Here is a 21,273-nt window from a genome sequence, read left to right on the forward strand (position 1 = left end):
CTGGGACGTGCTGTGCTCTAGGTATCACACAGCATGATGGTACCACAGGCTGGATAGGGACTGGGGTGGTATAAACAGACCACACTCCTAAAGCTAACCAGGAACGTGGTTTCAGACCTCCTCCTCTCCCAAAATCAGGATCCATGTGCATGTGAAACAGAGCCGTGGTGCTAAGAGAATTGCTGATGGAAAAAAGATACACCTTCTCCTGCAGGAGCACAAGGGAGAACATCCACCCCGTTGCCCTGTGCACTTGGAGCAAAATCCCATCTCGAACAAACTACCACTATCACTAGTGACTGATGGCTCCCCTGTACAGGTTGTTGGCTCTGTGCTGAGATGAGTGTAAACATCCCAGGTGCCATCACCGAGAAGAGTCACTCCTTCCATCCTTCATCCCCAGAGGATTTGCTCCTGTCATCCCCTTGCTTTAAGCTGGTGAAGAGAGTATCACAGACGCTCTTAGTTAAAGGAGGAGGGGGTGGAGGCCCATCTGGGCCCTTGGTTTGATTTCATATTTATGAAACAGCTTAAATGTCAGCTTGAGTGAAAAACGACACCTTCCCAAGCTTCTCATATTAATGCCCCTGGCTGCCACTGGTTTCTTTAGGAAGGCAGCTTGTGGTTTTTCCTCTCGCTCTCCCCCAAAGGCTGCAGCGAAAGATGAATTGGACTGATAGATGAGACTGCAACTGCCGATAAACTGCGTTGCTGACAGGAGACGGAGAGGGAGGTGGAGGGGGTGGCCTACGCTGAGCAAGGAGGGAGGGAGACGAAGAAGGAAAGAGAGAGAGGAGGACTGACCTATATGGCAGAGAGGTGGGAGAGTGGTCAAAACTGTACAGAAAGAGAAGACGGGTGGTGGTGAGGAGAAAATAATAAAGCAAATGGCATATGCTAAAAAGAGAGAGGGAAAAAAAGATGAGATGGGAAAAAATAAAAATCCCATACAACATCCGAAAAAAAAGCACTGCAGAAGCATTAATTATACATGACAATGTATATATGCATAAAGGAATAAATAAAAATACACCCACTGCCAGCAGAGGAGCCTCCTTCTGGGTCTGTGTGGAGCATGGTGCTGGGTTGCTGGATGCAGATCAGGGGCCCTTCTACTGCAGAGGCACTTGCATGACGCTGGCTGAATCCTGAAGAGATGCCCAAGACAGAGCTGAGCCAGCCGTGTCTGGAAGCTGTCAAGCTGTATGGGTGCTGCAGTGCTAGCTAGCCAGGGCCAGCATGGCCACACTTCTCCCAAAAGTGCTTCTGTGCACTGATAGGCACATTTCATGGTGCAGCTATGATCACAGAGGTTGGACAGAGCTGGCCCATCCTATTGTCCATCTGCCTGAAGGGGCTTGTCCAGAAGATGTCCCCATCACGACTGTTAGGTTGTATGAAGCAGTGAAATGCGGTGGCTCAAACTCAGACAGATAAATGAAGAATGAGGAAAGAGCCCTGAGTTCCTTGGATATGGAAAGTCACCTCTCTGAAAGGACTCTGATACAGGTTTCTTTTTACAACAAACCCAAAACCTGCTGGGTCAAGTCTGGACAACATTGCTCAAAATGACAAGGACATTAGTGAGAAAGTAGAGAAGACACTCTGTCTCTTGCACAAATGTGAGGGGGCTGGAAGAGAGAGAGATTTCTTAGCCCTTCTGGGCTAGTTCTTGAGGAACAACTTTTGTCCTAGCTAAGAATAAAGAAAGGTTAGGGCTTGCTGTAGGCATGCTAGTGTAAGGAAAGCCTCCACTGTGTTTGTATTTCAGGGGAGAGTTGTACCTGCCATTTTCACCAGGAGTCGCTGCCGGCAGTCTCCAAAGTTGCCTGTGGAGCCTAGTGCTCTCGGCACTAACATCTGCTCCCTTTTCTGTTGCTGAAGGCTTTTGGTTAGTTTGTTGGTTGTTTTTTCTTTAACCGAGAGATGTCTCTGAAGTCTTATTCTGTCTGGGTTCGCATCGCTCAGTACCTCTATCAGCTGTTACAGTGTTTTGAGCATTATTCTTGGCAATAGCATATCACTCACTTTTCAGCGTCTCAGTCAGTTCTTGTCACTTTTTTCTTCCTGATTGAGACAGTAAAAAAGTCTGCTTCTATTTCATCTTTATCCCCTGTGGTCAGCTCTGTTTACAGACTCGCTTCTTGCTTTTTTCCTTGGCAAAGCTTTTTTGTGCAGCCTGAAGCCCCCGTGTTCCTGGGGCTCCGCGTCCCTCTGTGCTGGCTCTTTGGTGACATTCCTCAGCTCTGTTTCATTTCCCTGTTTAATCATCCCCCGTCTTGCCGTGGGTCGTGCTAGATTGGTTCCTGACATCACATTTATATACCATCTGCTGACTAATAACACGCAAGGGCTTGGTTTCCACTAATAACAAACTAGTCTGGCTTTAGACTATTTAGAGACACTGAGCTTTGCTTTCCAGACAGGACTATGCAAGCCAGAACTGAACATTTCTCTTGTCACCTCTGCTCTTGCCACCCAGGCTCTGCAGCACCCGCTTTGTAACAGCTTAGAGGACTTTTTTCCTCCGTGTCTTTGAGTCTCTGTTCTACTACTAAACCAAACTGTACTTTTTTTTTTATTCTCTCCCAGTTTGAAAGGCCTTATCCAAGCCAAGGGGCAGGTCTTACACCTTTATGGGGCTCAACCCAGCTGCAGAAAGCCTGCTCCTGTAGAGGACTGCCCTTCTCTTGAGTGGGTGATCCTCAGCAGACTTTCATTGAAAAATCCTGCACCTGTGCCAAGGAATGAGATACACCTGAGAAAAGTTTATTGATATTGAGGCTGCTTAGCCCATAATGTCCTGCTGCTATATAGCAATGCCCTCCTTCCCTCTGGAAGGGGCCCTGTTTCATGCTAAATCATAGGCTGTATCCAGGAGTTTTCTGGGATGCTGCTGGCTGGTCTGAGCCAAAACCATATCAAGGGCTGTGGTGGCAATGTGGACAGTGGAGTTCCAGTTATTGGGAATGCCCCCTGTGCTTAAGTCACTAGCCAGAAAGAAGAGGCTACATCTGCTTTTCAGCACTCAGAAGCTTGAGGCCAAATGCCAGTTCATGCATCAGTCCTGGCATAGAGACCTTATGCCATGATGCCAACTTCTCCTCGGGATGTCAATTTCAAAACCTGACCCATGCAAAAATGGGTAAGTGGTTCCCAGGAGCTATTTCTTGCCTCCTTGATCATCCCTCTCTACCAATGATCTTAGCAGCTTTCTTGGGAGAGCAGTCAGTTAAGACGATGCAAATTAGGCAGAAGGGTTGGAAAACAAGCGTCAAACCAAAGGGAAAGCAATCACATCTGATTTTATGTTCCCAGAAAGGCCTCTCTTGCAGCTGCAGGGAACATTGGGATCGTCTGCTTGGAGACAGCATCGTGCTGGCAGCAAGTGGGCTGCAGCATGCCAGGAGCGGGGTCCAGCCTCAACTTTAGCCGCTGGGTAGCTCTGAGGCATCATGGTCAGTGTTTTTGCTCAAGTTTCCCTTTTCCCCTTGGTTTTCCTCTCCTCTGTGCCCCTGCTGCAGACCTGCAATCACTCACATTGCCGCGCTGTGCTGCCTGGCTTCCCGTGGGGATGGGAATTAGCAGCTCTAAGCACTGGAAGGAAGAGAAGTGTCTGGGCCGTAGCAGGGGAGCAAGAGAAGCACTAATTCCAGGGCTGAGCGTTCCCGAGCCCCCTGCTCCTGCAGCAAATCCTCGCCGGTAGCCTCTGCTGTGAGCAGCCAGGGAAGCCAGCAGGCTCCTGCTGTCTCCAGGTGGAGCTTTTACTCCAGCTGCTGCCAGCGTGGCTCCGTCAGGAGCGCTGGCTGAGTGCCGCGAAGGACACCGCGAAGTACAATGTGAAATTACCTCTGTGCTTGAGCACACATGAGCCCTGAACAAACCCAAGCCTAATGCACAATCCTCATCTCTCAAATCCTAATTAAACATCCATCAGTAATTCTACTGTTAACCCTCTCCAGTCAGGGCTGACGCAGGGTTTTTTGAATTGGGCCCTTGGGCTCTTCAGACGCCTACTCTGGGGTCCCTTACCTACAGGATTTAGCTCAAGTGACTCCGTTTAAGGCCGGGAAGGCAACAAAAAGAGTAACCCTCTGCTACTTCGCATATCTGCCCTTCTAATAATATTTGATAGCACTGAAAATATTTCTCTCCACTTTGGGGTGGTGGGAAGGGGTGTTATAAGATTTGCAGATAGTCCTTTTCCCCTCATCTTTTGCATATTGCCCTTAAAAAAAAAAAAAAACAACATTTTCCATGGCTCGCCTACTCTTGGGGTGAATTGGTGCTGGCATGGACATTAATCGGGAACAGGGAGCCAGTGCCCACTGGTTTACAGGTGGTGAAGCCCCTGGGGTATCAGCTGCCTCCTGTTTCCTCTGGGTGAGGAGAGGAGCAAGGATGCTCGGTGATGAGAAGCAGGTAGGGTATTTTTCTTGCAATAGCCTTCCATCAGAAATGAGCTTTCATGTATTTCCTTGAAATTAGGATGTCATCCGTGATGTTTTTATTTTGTTGGAGGGAGAAAAATGGGGAAAGGTGCAAAAGAAACGGGGTGGGGGGGGATTTAAATAGAATACATTATTGTTTTCTTTCATGGAAATGACTCCGTCATTGAGAAATAAACCTTTCTTAACAAAAATAAGGGATCAAAATAAAATATAATTATAACCAGTGCTCTAGTGGGCCTAAAACATTTTGTCTGAATCATCCTCTTTCTGGTGGACCTTCTTTTTTCATTCCTCCTCTTCTTTCTGTGGCACTTGGCTTTGGAACTGTTTGTTTTAGGAAGCTATTCCCCTGCTGTAGAGAACAGATTATGTTTAAAAATGTGTTTGTTAGGGCATTTGCACCAACTAGAGACAGCATATAAACTAACCAGGATGGTATATTAAAGCCTGGGCTGCATAAGCTCTTTGAAAGCACAGGGAAGGGAAGATTGCAGTCACGTTGGTAAAGTAGCAAAGAAAAAGCTGGTTATTTTGTGACCTACAGAAAGGACCTAGGAAAACTAAGTCCCTGACAGGAAGATTCAGTAGTCTTAATGATCTGTTACCCCAGGTTATGGGTCTAGCTAGGATCCAGCTTTCCAACCCCCTCTACATGTTCAGCAGGTTGAGAGTCTCTCATCTCCTAGCATCTGCACTGCTTCCTTGCATGCAGGGATGGGGCTGCAGGGTGTGTAATTTCATGTGACTTGCTCTAATATTAATATCTCCATGTGCAGCAGTCATTGCAGTGAGAATAAACTGTTATTTTTTATTTTAAATGGTTAATATTCATCAAATGTTTATGAAAATACTTAACCCATAATGATGACAAACACAGCGCCTAATAAAGATGGAAGTGAAGATCCTCTTTGTGAATATGTAATCAGAAGAGTAAAGAAAATTACATTAAAAAGACTTCATTATGCCATTAAATGTGTGAAATGACTTTTTCTTCTCCATTTTAATTTTAGCATATTTCTTTTTTTTTTTTCTTTTTAAATATCTCTGACACTTTCATGAGACGGGTACATAAAGAGACATCGACTGCTGTAACAAGAAGAACTCTGACTGGCAGCATCCATCATTCTTGCCCAAATTTTCATTTCATTTGTCATTAAGAGAAATCAACACTATTTCTACCAATGATCATAATTTTTTTTCCTTTATTTTCCTTAGGGGGAGAGAGATCCTTATTACTACTCTGAATGCAACACGTTGTCTCAAAACCATCTATAGAGCTGCAGGCCCAGAGATGTTCCCCTACCACAGAGGTTTACTTGTGTGTAAGTACCTGTGCTCCTATTTTTGTCTGACACCCTGGGGCTTGTAACTGGCACCTCTGGAGCTAATAGGGTGAATCTTTGTAGTTTGAATTGAAATAGAAATGTCTTTTGAGAGACTCATTTGGGGCTATGTACTGATAGCTCTAGGCAAAATGGGTCAGATGGGTAGATGGTATGTTCCACCACCCAGGAAGCTGCACAAAACTTCACAGTCCCAGACCAGTCTCAAATAATATAGCAGCTCCCATCTTACAGATACTATAAGCTGAATTGAATTGTGATAGTAAATCCCTACATCTTGAAGGAGGGAACATGGTCACGCCCATTGGAACTGTGGCAGACTTCTCTGGAAGAAGGCAAAAAAGATGTCAGTGAACACAAGCCTGGTCACAAAAAGGGTTCAAGAGAAAAGAACAAAGCTAGTTGCACCCAAAGGCCTGGGCTCCTCTCCATTCTGCGTTCACCAGCCTTGCTGATCAGCCATGGAGAAGAGGCTGTGCTGCTCTGTTTAAAAGGACAGCAGAGCATGTGTGCTATCAGGGAAGCTCAGGAAGCAATGGGTTCCCTTTGAGAAACACAGAAAAGAAAGAATGAATTTATTTTAGTTGCATGTCAATTGCAGTGTTAACTTAAACAATTAATGTTAGCTTTTGGCAAGAAACTCTAACAGCTCTGTATTTAACATGCACCTTTACAGTAAGAGGGCTTCAAAACAAAACATGTTCTCTTCTATTTAGGCTCTTATACTGCACTCATCTCCATGGTAGCCAACAAACATACACCCCTTCTGCATCTCCCAAAGCTTGTCCCGTATATAGGTCTGTAGGGAGTATGTACGTCTGCTCTTACCAGGCATTTCTCTGAGAAGTATTAAAATTCACTCAGGACTTCCTCCCCTTTGTCAAAGAAAGCTCTTTTGTAAGCTAGGCTTTTGATCTGATGGCTCCCAATTTGTGAAAGTTTTGAAGATCACTGCAGTATATTCTCAGAAACCTGGCTTCGGTTGTGTGGAGATTTTGTCTTTTCACAGTGTCGACTTGCTCGCTCTCCTTACAAAACCCAGGAGAGCTTTGGGCAGTCAGGTGCAGGCATTTGTTGTATAAACAGCTCCTGAAGAAGTCTCAAAGAGCTATGAGGGGGAGGAGGGTCTGCAAACCAGATCTGTAATGAAGACTTCCCAATGCAAATGTGTTCATAGAGGCTGCTGCCTTCTCTCAGCCTACTCCTTTCCATCTAAAACAGCTGACAAATGGTTATGTTGTGTTTGCAATTACAGCTCTCTGAAAGTGATAAATTACTCTGATTGTTCTTAAATACAGGACTTCTACATGTATAATTAATACATAGACTTGAGTATGGGATAGCTGGTGGGACACATCCAGGTTCCGTTTACACCATAACAGATCTAGAGCAGCTCTAGCTGTCTCTGTTCATGTAACACTGCTACTAGATTGCTCTTGCACACTTGTAATACCTTGCAGGAGTGTCCCCTGTCAGAGTAACAGAGAGCATAGTATGGCTCATATGTTTTAGTCCCCACAGATAAAAATTTCAGTTCTACTTTCTCTGACTCTCAGTAAACTGCCAACACTCTTCTGTAGCAGTAAGACAGGATTGGTCTCTTAGGTACTGCACTGCTACACCAAAGAGCAAAATATGGGCATGGAGAATAAACCGAATAACCTGCTGTTTGTGCAAAAGGGCAAGATGAACAGAACCTGTTGTCTGCTGGCATAGAGGAAAAGCCAGTTCTGCGCTTCTTCTCCAGGGGACAGGCATGGAGTGTAGAGCTCAAACTCTGTGATGTAAGGTTGACACTAGTGGCAAAAAATACTCCAAGCATAGAGCCAGAATAAGAATAGGGAAAGGAAATTGTAGACTAATATAGTCTCCTGACACGGTTACCCATTAATGCCAGCTTTAAAGGTTAATGCAATTTAACTCGCTCTCGGCTATTACTCAGAAATAACATACCAAACCTTCCTCTATAAGCAGATAACAGATAAGGATGCTTTATGATAAACACCCCCAATAAAACTGTAGAAGTTTACAATGTTATGCTTGCAGAAGTGGCAGATTCGCCTTTATTTGTGCATGCATGTGTATGGAGGAAAGCAGAGAGGAGAGGAGGGAGCTGGAAGAAGAATTTTTGGCTCTTAGACTATCAGATAGCTTGATAAATCTGTCTTGTGTGTGTTGCTTCTTGCCAATACAATGGAAATGAATTGACATATCGCATGTCTGCTGCGAGCTGAGTTTCCTTTTGCACTGGCAGAAACAAAGGTGCTGCTATACAAACCACTGATGAAAAAATTTGTTGGGTTTTATTTATTTATTTATCTTTTGACAGAGCAAAACCCATCAGCTTTATGGTATATCAGCAAAACATAGAGCTTTCTCTCCCCTCGTCTTCTGTTTCAAAGTGCTCTTACAAAATACTTCGGTGTTGAGGTTTTTCTTCAAAATAATAACTAAAAAAAGGCATAATCATGTTTCACTATGGAAAACTGTGAGGCAACTTAGTGCAGGACTTACTGCATCTCCTTTTGGAGTGCACAGAAAAATATATAAGCACACACTGCTTGGGAATTATTGTAACATTTCATTAATATTCTTAAAGTATTTTGAGATCCTCTATTATATTCTTTCACAGGTTAAAGGACAACATTTGCATGTCTATGGGACAGTGAAATATTTTTATTAACAATGCTATCTTTAAAAATTTTAGGACTCAAGAAAGGCACCATAGGTTTTGTATGTCTCAAATGCACACACACCCCAGTACACAAGCACACATACGCTCAGGGAGTGCTGTTTCTTAAACTGCAAGGCAGAAAGTGCTGCACCCTGGAGAGACGAGCTGTGAGCTCCAGTTCAAGGGTCCTTTCGGGACATGAGAGATGGATTCACCTCCTCTGCTTTCCTTGCCCTCAGTCTTCCTCCCCCCCCTTACAGCTGTGACACTGTCAGCCTTGCTTTTGCCAAAATGCTGTCTTTAGGAAAACCTGTCAGAGGCTGGTATGAAACTGAGAGGTCATACCACACTAGTGCACTGTGACTTTGTACAGATGTGCCTTGCCTGAGCTTTCTGACTGTCCATTATTCCTTTGAATTACCTTTTCTACACAGCTGATCATGTCTTTATGTTTGAAGGACATTTTTTCCTTCCTTCTTGAATCATCTGCTGTTCCTCAGGATGCTTCCATTTTTCTGTGCAGCATCTGCCCACTTTATTTTCTTTTCCTTTTTGTTAGAATATGACATTGCCTTGAAAAGGATTAATGCAATTATGTGATGTATCTGGCAAGGGTATTTTCAGAAAGGGAAGTGTTTTAGTAGTACCATGATATGAAAAACTGAGGAGGCCTCACTTAAAATACTGTGGCCTATTTGGGTCACTTCTGATCAGAAAAAAGGAAAACGACATAAAGAGTTGTAAGAATGATCAGGGGAAGTAGCAAACCTTTTAAAAAGTATGCGTGGGAGGCTTGGTAAGACTAGCAAAAGAAAGATGAGGAATACAGTTTTTCTTCATGAATACCCTCTTTGTAAATACCAGGATGCAGAATTGTTTCAGCTAGAGAAAAAAAAAAAAAAAAGCAGTGCTGAAAGATTAGATGAGTATAAATTAGCTTGGAAATTAGGAGAAGGTTTCTGAACTTCAAAGGAAAGAAGTTCTGGCCTTCCATACAGGATAGCAAGGGCAAGGTACTTAAATAATTAAAAAGCGGTGCTTGCTGAGTTCATAGAAGGAATTACACTGCATTTATACTTTAATTAATTAATTTCATGCTTCAGAGCTTCCACTGACCACTATTGGGGTAAAGAAGGAAGTGCCCTCATTTCCTAGTCCTTTATTCTCTTGAATGTGTATGTAAGGGTGGGAGGAATGAGGAGTGGGGAGAGGACAAATTGATCTTCCTTTGAAGCATTAAATTGGCCAAACAAGAAATTGGCCAAAGCTAGAGACAGGATAGTAGGTGGGTTATGCTGGTGCTCCTACTGGTACTGCCTGACTGATGTATCTTGAATTAAAAGCATTGATTGGATGTGGGATCAGGAAAGAACTTTTCTCTGGGATGAAGAGCAAGGACTGTTCAGTTTGGTTGCTCATCATGTCTCCCTCCATAGATGTGTGGAGCATGATCTACTCCCAAGAACTATCTGAGTGTATCCACTTGCATACAATTGTATGAGTCTAAGATCTTCCTAAGACCTTTCATCCATCTCAGTGTCTGGGTTAGACATTGTATAGTCACTGTGGCATTATTTTATTTTTGTATTAAATATTGTGTAGTTAGGGTGAGGTTTTTTGACTTAAATTGAAAGGGAGTTGTAGTAGACATTATGGATGTTTCTCAGCATAACATCTATTCTGTTTTTTTCTGTAGTTAATGGAGGATGGAATTGGTAACCTACATGGTCATAGAATCATAAAATCTTAGAATTGGTTGGGTTGGGAAGGGACCTTAAAGATCATCTAATTCCAAACCACCTGCCATGGTCAGGGACACCTACCACTAGACCAAGTCACCTTCTGTTCTATGTCTTTTCAGCAAGTAATTAATCTCCTCTGTATTTTTGCCACTACCTTTGAATTATTTGTATTATTTTCCTCTTCTTTTATTCTTTCTATCTTTTCACTCAGTTTTTGTTCTGCTTTAATGACCTTCCTCCTTAGATTTCTTCCTCCATTCTCTGCAGGTTAATCTTGTTTTGTTCTACTTTTTCTACTGCAAACAGATTGCTCGGAGGTTTGTGCATGAAATCTCACAAGTGTGGGACTCTTTATATTTCCTGGATATCCACATTTCTGGCAGTTTAATCACTGCAAACCTGAATTGGATTAATATGAAATTCACAAGTTATTCTTTGCTTCATCCAAAATTCATGTCAAGTATCTAGACCAAAGTCTCCAAAACTTTCAAATATTATTTTCCTCAAGTGCTGTGAAGCATCCTGTGTTACTCAGACCCCAAAGAGTAGACAGGTGGAGCAAGGACACAGTCCCCCAAGTTGTCCATATGAGTGACCTACCCAGAGTTCATCATGGTTCTCTTCTGATATTTCTGGCTTGTGGGATCAGTGGTGAATCTCTAGGGTCTTATCTTTACACCAGATTAGGACATGAACATGGTTCACTTGCATATTCTTGGAACTCAAAAAAAATGCAGCCAAGACAGCTCCTGGCATCCTGTAGAATGGAGAAACTTTCATAACTTGCCTGTCCTTTTTTTTTTTTTTATGTCTATTGAATGAGCCTTTCTTGTATGCACACTGAGTGGAGACATTCTACACCAACATCACATCATTCCTTTGACCTTCACATTTGTATTGGCAATTCTGAAATGGGGAAACAAGGAGTAATCTTTGTGCCTCTGTCCTGGCTAATACAACTATGAGACAGAGAGGACACTGGGTCTCCTGCTTGACGTTCTTCTGCTAAGAAGTTCTGATGAGTAGCAGCAGGCTGGTACCACTATAATTCATCTCACATGCCTGCCATGGCTGTGTATCTGTGGTTTAGATATACTAGGCTTCTGATGATGCCCATGGACTCTGATTTTCCAAGCTAGCCTTTTATCTTGGGGAATAAGTTCTTCTTCTTTAGTACCTTTTCTAGAGAGCAGCAACACAAGACATATCCAAAAGACTTGCTGGGTTTCTTGGCATCCCATTGCAAAGACCTGCTTAGTAATAGAGCTGATTCTGAATTTTTCCACAGCAAAATAAATATTTAAAAATATATATATTTTTTTATTTTATGTTCCATAGGAAGATTTGAGTTTGTACACACCAGATGTTTTTGTTGGAACAAAGTTCAATGAAGCTTCTGCTTAGGAAGTTTTCTTAGGAATGGATAGAGCCATGCTGCCAAATATCTAATAACTAAATGCTCATTTTATGTAAGAGAGACAAGTTCAGGTCCCTGTTCTTCTTGATCCAGACCAAGGACTTGAACCCTGTGTGACTTGCATCTCACATCATTTCCCCAGTCGCAGTGCTAGCTGTGAGTAGTTAAACTCTTATTCAGAATGACAAAGCACATCATACAGCAAGAAACCAAAGATGTCATAAAACACAGATATCTACATTAACCATAGGTCTGTCTGTGTTGTCAGGAACAGTGCTGAAGAAAGGCTGAGTGAGACACATACTATTTTGACAAGAATGAAAAGGGGGAAAAAAAAAAAAAAAAAAAAAAACACTGTAGCTCAGGCAATGACAAGGCCTAGTAGCAAAACAGCCAAGGAAGGGACATGAAAATGCAGAATAGGTTTCTGATGGGAATACAGGCTTCGAGAAAGAATGAAGGTAAACAAATAAGAGACTCTAAAACAAAGTACAGAGTTCATTCTTTGATGGATAATGCTCTCTTTCACCATAGAAATCTGAATGAAAAAGGCAGGGAAAATACAGATTTTGGAAGGAATTTGTATGAAATATGTCCAGTCTTGCCACTCCATCTCTTCAGATGATAGTTTAGCCTTATGTGAGCCTGGCTGCTTCAGAATAGCTGTTTCCAGAATTTTTGTCTGACTTAAATCAAGCAACCAGAAGAGAAATGTGCTGCTCGATCCCATGTTGCATGCAGCAGGAGCCTTGGAGCTACTCAGCTGAAACAGTTCAATTCTGCCGCTGAAGAACTGGAGGAGAATCTGATACCATCCTGCAGGGTGAAGGTTCATAAAGGGATTTTTTGAGTGGGCCCAACTTCATATGTGCAAGTAAGGGAAAAGTGAGTCGATGCACAATCTCTCAGTGCTTCTGCACAGCCTGTGCCAACTCTGTGGCTACAGAGAGGTGAGTGAGCAGTGTCCTCGGGCACACTGTATTGCTGAGAGGCAGGGTATTCTCAGAGGGAGTCTGAACCTAATAAGACAGCCCAAAGCAATGTCTGGGGAAACGGCAAGCACAGGCATTGCTCTAAGTTCTGTAGCCAACTAGAGAAGGGCTGAAATCACATAATTTCTGTCCCCACTGTGAAATGTTCATGCCTTCGAATGTCACGGCGGCTGCTGAGCCTTCAGCCTGTACATCCCTCCAGCTACAGCCACCACCCCTCCAGAGACTTCTTTAAAGAGTTGACTGATTTTTTAGGGCTGTTCTGAAGCAAATTGATTTAACTCCTTTGTGCCTGCACTGAAACTCCCTTAACTCTAGGAAAAATGTCAGGTCAACAGAAAATGCTGACATTCTCTGTCTTGCCAATGCCAAAAGAGCAAAAATAATGACAAGAAAATAAATGCCAAACATATAACCCCCTCTACCACCTTCCTATCCTTCATCAGGCCTTTTTTCCTGTGTAATATCATGAGTGAGAAGAGAAAACATGCTGAGGAGCTATGGCACAGAGAATCAAAAGAGGAGAGGTGTAACTGGCAGGTAAGGGTCAGGACAGGTAGTCTTTTAGGGATCTTCTTTTAATATTTTCCAGAAACCCTTGGCTTGCTCAGACTTTACTCTGTGTGACATTTCATACCTGTTTTGTGGTGACTGCATTCTCTGTTCTCTAAATCCTGCTGATGACAGGACTCCCCTTGCTGCATTTTCACTGCAAATCAAGAGCTTAATGCCCTGCTGAATGAACTTGGGAATTGTTCTCTCTATATAACTTTTCTTCTCTCGCATAGCCTCAGGTGAATTCAATTTTTATTTTTTTTTTTTGAAGTCCTAGAAATTGCCTGCTTACAGACTTGTAGCTTCGAACCACCAAAGTCCCGTGTGGCTCTTCTTAATTGTCCATATAAATTGCTTTCTATTTTGGACACCATGAATATCTCAGCAGCATCTGCTTCTCCCTTCTGGGCACCACCAACTGTGCATGAAATTCCCCCCAAAGAGGCCAGGTAAGAACTCTTTCCCATTCTTGAAAAAATAAAGAAATAAAGGAATACAAAGGACAGGCTGACTTCCCAGCACTCTAAGCAGGTGAAAATGGAATAGAATATGGTATTAAGCCAAGAGAAAGAAGATTCTAAACAGGAATAACCCATCTGTTCATAGACACCTTCCAACCAGAATGAGGCCCATCGTGCTCAACAGATTTCTTCACCAGGATTTGTTTTGGTACATTGCTTAGCAGCAGCAAGTCTATACAAGCCATAGACAGGAAATAAATGTCTGTATAGGCTGAAACTATAAGAGGAATCCAAAGGATAGCTAGGGAACTTATTTCTTCTTCAATTCTTTTTAACCCCTTTCACTCTGCAATCTCAAAGCACACTTGCATTTGATGTTGGTCAGACTACAGTCTTCTGCTTGGGAGACTGGGTATCATTCGCTTTATTTAACTGATGAAGACAGAGGGAGATTAAGTAATGCCTTTGCAATCTCATAGCAAGTCAGAGGCAAAGCCAAGAATACAATTCATATGTCTTGACTTTCTAAATTAAGCACAAGATCACCTTTCCTAATGGAATGTCTGCCAGAGAGACTCGAATGGACGTTACTTCTGTCTTTAAAGAAGTTGAAGAACAGCCTTTTGAGAACACTTACCAACATTAGCTTAGGTCTGCAGTGGAAAAGTTCTAACTTATTGGTGGGTGAACCAGAGAATTCTGCTCCGAGAAGGGGTGAAGACAACAATGTGGATTAGCAAATGCACAGTGAAAAGCATGTCTTGCTTTCTTCTTCAACATCTCTTTGAGAAAGTGCCTCTCTCACATCCTTTCCTAGATTGATGGGTATACCTGAACATGTCCTCCAATATTATGTCTCTCCCAGTCCTCTCCATCTGTCTACCAGCCTGACCTTTTTGGGGAGGTATGGCAAAATCATTGCCCAACTGGTATGGCTGCAGTCATGAAAAAGAAGTGTGAAAAACTGCCACGCACAGTGCCAATCTTATTATTATCAGTCAAAGCTGCATTTTCCACTCAGCATATAATTGTGCTTTGGATTAGATGGGTATAAATTGAAGATTGGCTACAGCATAAATGTTCATTAGTTTGAAACTAAAACAAAGCTAAATTATCAGAGAGCCTGGGAGGGAACGTGTTTTCCTGTGCACTGTGTTGGCAGTGCCATCTGAGTGCCTCTGCATTATGCTGTTTTCATGTCTCAGTTTGGAAAGAAAGAGAAAAAAAGAAAAAGTGACATACAGGAGAGAGGTGCTCAAAAGAAGGTGTTGGTTTTCTTTTCACTAGTACATATTGTTCTCTCCTTGCACTCTGTTGCTATCTATTCAAGCTCTGACTTACAAAGAAATTGCTGAGGCTGAATTTGGGTGAGGTAGACCACAAGTACCAGGAGAAGGGAAATGAGGGGACTTGCTGAGAATAATGGAGAAAGGTTGTGTGGGAGGTTTTGTTTGTTGGTTAGGAGCCCTTCACTGACAGTATACCTCCATATTAGCCTAGGAGGTCCTCTTAAATTCCCCTGTCACTTCTAATTATGACATGCACAGCCTTCTTTTGACTGCATCTGACCCAGTAGTCTTCTCAAAATTGCCTGCCATACTTTTATGCTCAATATGCAGCACATATAAGACTGCTCTCTACTTTGATGCTGTTTTGGTTTTTCACGTGGCACAAAGTGCAGTGCTTTGGATCCCCCTTTTTTGGTGCTACATTTACTGTTCAGTGTGCTGAGAAACTTTTTCCTCTTCTGTCCACCTTCTCCATCACACTTCCCATTGTCTGCTTATACTGGTTCAAGCCAACAACTGACAGTAGGCCATATCTGGGAAAAAAAAATAAAAAGAGAAACAAAGAAAGCATGTTTCTTTCCTCTGTCTCCCTTACAGCTTAAAAGTCCGTATCCTGAGTACTGCTTGATGGTCTAAGGCTCTTTTGGAGCCTGTGTTTGGAAAACATCATGTGTTACAGCTGCTGTGCTCAGCTAGGCATTCAACTAAACATTTGCTGGGGTTGGAAAGGGGCTATACTTTCTTTTCTTTCTTTCGTTGGATACTGTGAGTCAGTAGAGCTTTTATGAAGGGTTGGACATGGTGAGTCATTTCTACTTCTATGTCTGTAAGTATTATTTTATAGCATCTAGTTACTTTTGTTATAGGTATTATGAGATAATAAATAAATAAAATATTATGAGTTAGTGACTGCAATGCTGATTCTGTTAACAGGCTTATTCTCCCTCTGTTACCTATATTTGTTTAAAGTGGCTTCATTTAACATTTATGTAGGCTTTGGTGCAGAGAAAATGTGTTACAACAGGAGTTTGTCCTAAGGGATCCTTACAGTACTAACAGCTACCTCATCTACTGAGGCAGATATTGCTAAATAATGATATGAAAAGACATCATCTAGGTCACTTAAAATCATTTTTTACACACTTGTTTTGCAATGAAACCCAGTGAAAGCTAATCTGAGCTTATCCTTCTAGCTTTCTGTTGACTGTGAAGAGGTACAAGCATTACCCAGGCACTACGTGGAAGATAGATGCCATCGCACTGCTCTGTTACAGCTCTGGCAGAATAGATTGCATTACTTCAGACGCGGCACAAAAGGAAAATTCACTCTCCTTGTTCATCTGACTTCTCTTCCCCACTCCATCAGTGGATTCTAACCTGAATCTGAGCTAAATTGTCTTCCCCTAAGGTCAGAGAAACATTCAATTCCAGAGTCTGCAGGGAAAAAAAAAAAAAAAAAAAAAGAAAGAAAGTAAAACGGAAAATCAGGAATTCTTCTTTTCTAGTTAGGCCTATGTTTATTTCTTACTAGTAGCTTTGGGCTTCATATCATCATGTCTTTGTACTGTGCTTTTCCCATCTGATAAATAGGGTTGATTTTAATAATAACCTCCTACTTCCTGCATAATGCTTAAAGCCTGCATATCCCCATATGAAAATTAAAATTCTTACTACTACAAAATATTTATTTTCACTTCCTTATTTATTTCTACTTACTACTACAAAATATTTATTTTCTGCTATTTTATTTTTCTTCAGGGTTGATGGAACCCTGCAGGAGTCTGCTATAAGTACCTTCTCTTGGGATCGATAGAAAATTCCCAAAGAGAAAATCATGTATATTCATCTCAAGTTTGGGTTCCAACATGCTGCTGTGCTTTAGGGGTATTAATGAGGCAGGAAAGGTCACCTGTTCCTAAAAGAGTGAAATTCAGTCTCTATGTTCAGTGTTCTCTGGGATCATGCTCCATATTCCATACTAGCGAGTAAAAAGTACTTAGGGGTATCAAGAGAATCCAGAAAAAGCACAGTCTATAGAATAGCAACAAAAGTAATTGTGGATGCATAAAAGTCAGAGTCAGAAATAGTCTAGAAAAAAAACGACCAATGTGATAGTTGTAAAACTGGGTTGGTTTAATCTAGACAGAGAGAGAAAGAACTGAGAGAAAAGCTACAGTCTTCAAGAGCATAAAAAGCTATGGGAAAGAAGAAGGGACGAAACTACTCCCCATGGCTGTGATAGATAGAACAAGGAAGTAATGGGTTTAAATTAACGTAAGAAAGGTTCAGGTAAGACAAAGATTGATTGAGGATGTCATGCAGTCTCCATCATTAGAGGTCTTTAAGAACACATTAGATAAATAAGTTTCAGGAATTACATAGGTTTATTTGATTCTGATCTGAAGTCAAGGAAGATGGACTAGATGACCTATAATGGTCCCTTGTAGCTCTTTGAATAAGACAAAAGAATGTGATACCTTACAAGTAGTAGGAATGTTGTAGCTCCAAAGATCTAAGGATATCAGCAAAGCAAAGTTTTATCAGAATAACTGAAACAGATCTTTTATTAGACTGATTTTGTATCCAAAACAAACAACTTAGCTTGAAATGTTCTGCTTCTAAACTGGGGGGAAAAAAAAAAAAATCATGTTTCTGATTTTTTTTCCTGTTTTTTATCATGTCTTTCAAATAAAAGATGGTACCTTTCCCTAACAATTTTGCCTTGCTAAGTTCAAACGTTGCAAAGACCTAAGGATATCTCAGAAAAGCTTAACATTTCTGCTGTGTCTTTGTTCTTCAGAATGGATTGTAGGGATATTTTTTCTGCTATTTTGAACAAGAACTGCTGATCAAAATGGTCTTTTCAGAATATTCAGTTTTCATTTCAGGTTTGATTATTTGCAGTTGTTCCAATGAAGCATGTGATATTTCATCTACTTCCAGTTTGCACAAACATGCAGGTATGTCTCTCATGATGCGAAAGCCTTTGAAAGGCATTGAAATTCACTTGCTCTTTTAAGTATTCAGGGCAACAACAAAACAAAACACACACACAAAAAAAAAAAAAAAAAAAAAAAAACACACACACAGGGAAAAACCACTGCACTGATCACACCAGCATTCCTGGAAAGCATGTTTGAAAAGTGCCTGTGTTGAAAGACAGAGTTTGTAAGAAAAAAGTCAGGCATCTATCAGTGACTATCTTTTTCTGCAGCATTATCCAAGCTTTAAGGATCTGCTTAACTGTGTCATTCCTGTTCTGGGGATATCACTTTTCTCTATGCTGAAAGAAGACCATTTCCTCACTTGTCATTTTTATTCGAGGCCATTCTGTCAGGATATATTCCCTTCCTGCCATGCAAAGATCCATCTCTCTCAGAGTTTCTCAGTGCCCTGCATTGCTGTGAACACCTATTCCTACCTACAGAATATATTTCTTTTAGCTCCCCAGAAAGACATTTCATAATACAGGAGTAGAAAGAGAGAATGAGCTGTCACTGGAAGGAGTCAGAGTTGGTTTATTGTTTTCTACCAATTCCCCAAATCCTAAGCTTGGAAGGTCTGCAGATTAGACTAAGTTGTATCTACCATAGTTCCATGTCTCAAAAACAATCAGATTGTGTTCTTACAAAATCACCTGATGTACTTGCCGAACAGATGACAGAACCTGGTACTGGATTGACATAATTCCATAAAAGCTAGAATCAGTAAAAGAAGAACAGAACAAAGGGGTGATTCACACTGCTCAGAAATGCAAACTTCTTCAAGCAAAAGTATATCTCATTTCACTCACAATCAGAATTTCTTTAAATTTTAGAAAAGAAACAGGACGTGTTACTGAAGAAGTGGGAGAAAAGCACCCTATGTATCTCATACTAAAGGTAGCTTTGGGCCTAAGCAAGCCCTATGAGTTACAAGAAAGATCAATTTGTGAAGTTGCAGTTGTCTGTGGACTTCCCTAGGAAATCATAAGACATTGGCGTAACAGGTTGCCAACTTACCAACTGAGTCATGATAAATAACTGTTTTCACTCTTCATGTACAGCAAATGCCAGATAAAACACAGGTCTTTAAGCCTCTGTCAAAGTGGACTGAGCTAATGTGTTTTCCTTGCATCACTGAGCTACCAGTCAAACAGAGGTTCCATGGAAACTCAGATGTGCATCTGAGCACTTCTACAAGCATCAGTCTAATATCCAAGCATCTTTTACCTGCTGGTCTTTTGCTTCTGTTCTTATTGCATGACTTAGGCACTTTCCAGGAGCGCAAACACTGGCACTACTAAGTAACTATTCAGGCATGATAAATTCCTTTAGACAGAAGAGTGCTTTCAATAGTCTTCCAGCTGATTTGAGGTCTTTAGGCTTCTTTAGCATAAATATGTTTTTCATTTTACTATTTTGCTTTTTTCCCTCTCTCTTTTTTTTTTTTTTTTGGTACATACAAGCTTTAACTTCACATTTATGCTAAATAATAGCACCGTTAAAGAAAGAAACCTGGTACTAAGAATGCAAAGTCATAAGACTTGGGGTAATTTGTGGAAGAATCACCCTCAGAAATCATGCTATCAATACTTGCTACTATATCTGTGCACCAAGAAAACTCCCATCAATTGACCAGGGAAATATTCCCTTAATGATATGATTTCACTATGGCAGAGAATAACATCTGCAACCTGATGTTTTCTGTGATGTTTTCAATATCTTCATCCTAGACCATGAGGATAAAGACCATGGATTTTGAATTGAGTTCTGTGGGGAGCCAGTGGAGACAATAGAGGACAAGTGTTATGTGTTTAGTTGTTCGTATTGCTTCAGGGGGCTGTAACAACTGGACTCTCCAAAGGGTCATTGCAGTCCTTAATCCAAACAGAAGGTGAAAAAAAGCTTGGCCTCCCAAGGCCAGGACATCATGTGTGCCAGAATGGAATGGAGGCTTCTAGCCAAATGGAGATGGCAGAGAGCTCTGCTTCAGCATACTCTGTCCATGACAGGTTTTAGGGCCTTTCCTAGAGCACTGCCTGAACAGACTGTTTGTGGCTGTTCAAAATATGTAACTGCTACTGCAGAGTGATCATAAACTATTCAAAGTGCTTTTTTTTGCCTGCCAGCGTAATCTCCATCTTCCTCAGGTTCAGCTCACACAATCCGTGCCTCATGCACAGAGCCCATCAGGCCAAAAAAAAATGAGCCCCCCTGATCTCATGGTATCATCACGAGCAGTGAAATTAAAGCAGGCCTTGGGCTAAAACTGGGGCACCTGAGTCCATATTCTCCCACAAAATGTTAGACTATACACAGATTTTAGACAGGAGTGAATTGGGAACTGTTCTGATGGGTCTATGTGAGAGGAGCCATGAGGTCTGCAAACCTATTGATACTGCTTAAGAGTTTTGGTATCGATCTATAGGCTGCTTACTGATGCTTTGTCAAGGCTATACATTACTTATGATGGGAAAAGTTTCTCCCAAGTTTGAATACTCTTTTCTGTTTTCTGATTTTTAGACTGTACACTGTCTATTTTAATGCTCCATCTCTCTTTAGCTGTATGTTTTTTCTCCTACAATTTCTGCTATAGGACCTTGAATTAATGTGATTGCATGTTTTGGATTTCTTTGTGGCTTTTGTAAGAGAAAAGTAAGAGATTCAGATTCAGGAGTCAGATTGACACACTGTTATACTTCCCAAGCTGCAACTAGCAGCTCTGGCAGAACTGAAATATTTAACTCCACCTCCTTTGAGGTGCAGCAGTCCACAAATTTCAGATCCAGATCGGAACTGTCAGTATGATTTTAGCATGGTGACTTAAATATCACCCTTCAGTCTCGCTGCCATGAAGAGACTTCCTAGGAAATGTGTGGACATAGATGGAAAATATTTGAAGGGTTAAAACTGAGTATAAAAGAAGTCAACTGAGAAAAAGGAAATTGTTTTCTGGTTTGTTAGCCAAGCCAGAAGTAAAGGGAAAAAAGGTCTGGCTTGGATCAAAACAGAAATTTTGGTATGGATCATACAATATGCCGTTTATTTCACTGTTGCTTAGAAAATCAAATTTAGGTGGCCAATGTCTCTTTTGAATGTCAATGTCATGTTTCGTTATAAGTTATTTAATTCTGTTTTAAAATATATACATATATTTTCTTGTTTGCTCTACAAAGTTGATCAATTCTTAAAAGAGTATGAAAAGGTTAAGGTTTGTTCAGGAAATGTCAAAGTGAAACATTTCAGTGTATTAAAAACTTTTTAATGAAAATATCTCATTAGAACTCCTCCATTACCTAGCTTTCCTGTTTATTTATTACAAAGATTTCCCATAGGGACAGGGTAGAACACTAAAGAAAGGTGGGGTA

General features: G+C 41.3%; 1 long non-coding RNA gene across 2 annotated transcripts in view; it reads left to right on the top strand.

Moving 5' to 3' along the window:
* LOC106016328 (uncharacterized) overlaps positions 1-21,273 on the top strand; it is a 108,299-nt gene that overhangs the window by 32,978 nt on the left and 54,048 nt on the right. The window contains exons 1-2 of one of the 2 annotated variants that reach the window (XR_011812377.1): positions 2,817-3,145; positions 5,667-5,773. This is a non-coding gene — a long non-coding RNA (uncharacterized lncRNA). Of the gene's footprint in view, positions 1-2,816; positions 3,146-5,666; positions 5,774-21,273 lie in introns of those variants that run through there. The other variant, XR_011812376.1, reaches the window with a different exon arrangement.

This window comes from Anas platyrhynchos, chromosome 1, assembly GCF_047663525.1.
Source record: "Anas platyrhynchos isolate ZD024472 breed Pekin duck chromosome 1, IASCAAS_PekinDuck_T2T, whole genome shotgun sequence".
Classification (NCBI taxonomy): domain Eukaryota; kingdom Metazoa; phylum Chordata; class Aves; order Anseriformes; family Anatidae; genus Anas; species Anas platyrhynchos.